We start from the raw sequence: 3,407 nt of genomic DNA on the forward strand, positions 1-3,407 counted from the left end.
TATATATATATCTATGTTATATATTGATATATTATATATATAGATCTGTTTATATTAAACAGATCTATATATATATTATATAACACACACACACACACACACACACACATATATATATATATATATATATATATGTTAAACAGATCAATTTCAAGCAATAGAATAGAAGACGGCATCAGAAAACTACCAACCAAAAAATAGTTCAGAACCAGATGCGTAGTTCTATGCATAGAAGCTGAGTTCTATCAAACCTTCAAAGAAGAACTAATAACAATACTCCTCAAATTATTTCATGAAATAGAAAAAGAGAAAATACTTCCAACCTTATGCTCTGAGGCCAATATCACCCTGATTCAAAAACCACACAAAGATGCATCAAAGAAAAAAAAATCAGACTAATATCTCTAATGAACATAGATGCAAAAATTCTCAATAAAATTCTGGCAAATTGAATACAAAAACATATCAAAAGGATAGTGCACCACAATCAAGTGGGATTCATCCCAGTGATTCAAGATTGCCTCAACATATGGAAATCAATTAATGTAATTAATCATATAGACAGACTTAAAGATAAAAATCATATGATCATCTCAATAGATGCAGAAAAGCATTCGACAGCATACAGCACCCATTCATGTTCAAAAGACTAGAAAAACTAGGGATAACAGAAACATATCTCAACATTGTAAAAGCTATCTATGTTAAGTCCCAGGCCAACATAATTCTAAATGGAGAAAAATTGAAACCATTCCCTCTAAAAACTGGAACAAGAAAGGAATGCCCTCTTTCACCACTTCTATTTAACACAGTTCTTGAAACTCTAGTCAGAGCAGTTAGACAAAATGAATTAAAGTGATACAGATGGGAAAAGAAAACTCAAACTATCAGTATTTGCTGATGACATGATTCTGTACCTAGAGGACCCAAAAACATCCCACCAGAAAATTCTAGAATTAGTAAATGAATTCAGCAAAGTAGCAGGATATAAAATTAATAGTCATAAATTAAAGGCATATGTATATATCAGTGACAAGTCCTCTGTAAGAGAAACTAGGAAAACTACCCTATTTACAATGGCCTAAAATAAAATACTTGGGAATCAATGAAAGAGGTGAAAGACCTCTACAATAAAAATGATGGAATGCTAAAAAAAGAAATTAAAGAAGACCTTAGAAGATGGAAAGATCTCCCTTGTTCTTGGATAGGCAGTATTAATTTTATCAAAATGACCATATTACCAAAAGCACTGTACAGATTTAATGCAATTCCAATCAAAATTTCAATGACATTCCTCATAGAAATAAAAAAAAGCAGTCATGAAATTCATCTGGAAAGATAAGAGACCCAGAATAGCCAAAGCAATCCTTAGAAATCCTTCACTTAGAAGAGTGAAGCAGGTGCCACCACTATAAAAGACCTTAAACTATACTACAAAGCAGTAGTAACAAAAATTGCATGGTATTGGCACCAAAATTGACTGGTAGACCAATGGTACAGAATAGAGGATGCAGAGACAAACCTGCATAAATAAAATTATCTCATATTAGACAAAGGCACCAAAACCATACATTGGAGAAAAGATAGCCTCTTCAACAAATGGTGCTGGGAAAACTGGAAATCCATATGCAACAAAATGAAATTAAGCCCCTATCTCCCACCATGCACAAAACTCAACTCAAAGTGCATCAAGAACAGAGGAATTAAACCAGAGACCCTGTGCCTAATAGAAGAAAAAGAAGGTCCAAATCTTCATCATGTCAGATTAGGTCGCTACTTCCTTAATAAGACTCCAATAGTGCAAGAAACAAAATCAAGAATCAATAAATGGAATGGATTCAAACTAAAAAGTTTCTTCTCAGCAAAATAAACAATCTGTGAGGTGAATAGAGAGCCTACAGAATGGGAGCAAATTTTTATCACATGCACATCGCTACATTAGTAATCTCTAGGGTATATAATGAACTCAAAAATCTTAACACCAAAAAAACAAATAGCCCAATCAATAAATGGGCAAAGAAACTGAACAGACACTTCTCAGAAGATGATATACAACCAACAAATACAAGAAAAAGTGTTCAACATCTCTAGAGAATTGCAAATCAAAACTACTCTAAGATTTCTTTTCACTCCAGTCAGAATGGCAGCTATTAAGAATACAAACAACAATAAGTGTTGGTGAGGATGTGGGGAGAAAGGCACACTCATACATTGCTGGTGGGACTACAAATCATTGCAGCCAATCTGGAAAGCATTTCTTGGAAAACTTGGAATGAAACTACCATTTGACACAGCTATTCCACTCCTTGGTTTATACCCATAGGACTTAAAAACAGCATACTACAGGAATCATCAATGTTTACAGCAGCACAATTCACAATAGCTAAATTTTGAAACCAACCTAGATACCCTTCAGTACATGAATGGATAAACAATTCCATTGTATATATACACAATGGAATATTACTTAGCAGTAAAAGAGAATAAAATCATGGCATTTGCTGATAAATGGATGGAGCTGGAAAATGAACTGCTAAGTGAAGTAAGCCAATCCCAAAAAACCAAATGCTGAATGTTTTCTCTGATATGTGAATCAGAATGGGGATGGGGAAGAGCATGGGAGGAATGGAAGAACTTTCAATAGGGCAAAGGGGATGGAGGGGAAAGGAGGGAGCATGGGGTAGGAAAGATGGTGGGTTGAGATGGGCATCATTACCCTAAGTACATGTATGAAACACAAATGGTGGGACTCTACTTTGTGTACAATCAGAGACATGAAAAAATGTGCTCTATATGTGTACTCTCAATTGAAATACATTCTACTATCATGTGTAACAAATCACAATAAATAATTACATTTTTAAAAATTTAGAGACTAGAATTTTTGCCCTTTGGTGTTCATAAATGAAGTGGAGAAATAAGATTATAACATGATAATATGTACAGTACAATAAATACTATAACAGAATAAAAATGTTTATGTTGATTCAGAGGGACATTGATGATATCTCTCTTTCAATTTCTTTTTTTTATTTATTTTTATTTTTTTTAATTTTTTATTGTTGGTTGTTCAAAACATTACATAGTTCTTGATATATCATATTTCACACTTTGATTCAAGTGGGTTATGAACTCCCATTTTTACCCCATATACAGATTGCAGAATCACATCAGTTACACATCCATTGATTTACATATTGCCATACTAGTGTCTGTTGTGTTCTGCTGCCTTTCCTATCCTCTACTATCCCCTCTCCCCTCCCCTCCCCTCCCCTCTTCTCTCTCTACCCCCTCTACTGTCATTCATTTCTCCCCCTTGTATTATTTTTCCCTTTCCCCTCACTTCCTCTTGTATGTTCTTTTGTATAACTCTGAGGGTCTCCTTCCATTTCCATGCAATTTCCCTT

The sequence above is a fragment of the Marmota marmota genome, unplaced genomic scaffold, assembly GCF_001458135.2.
Source record: "Marmota marmota marmota unplaced genomic scaffold, marMar, whole genome shotgun sequence".
In the NCBI taxonomy this organism is placed as follows: domain Eukaryota; kingdom Metazoa; phylum Chordata; class Mammalia; order Rodentia; family Sciuridae; genus Marmota; species Marmota marmota.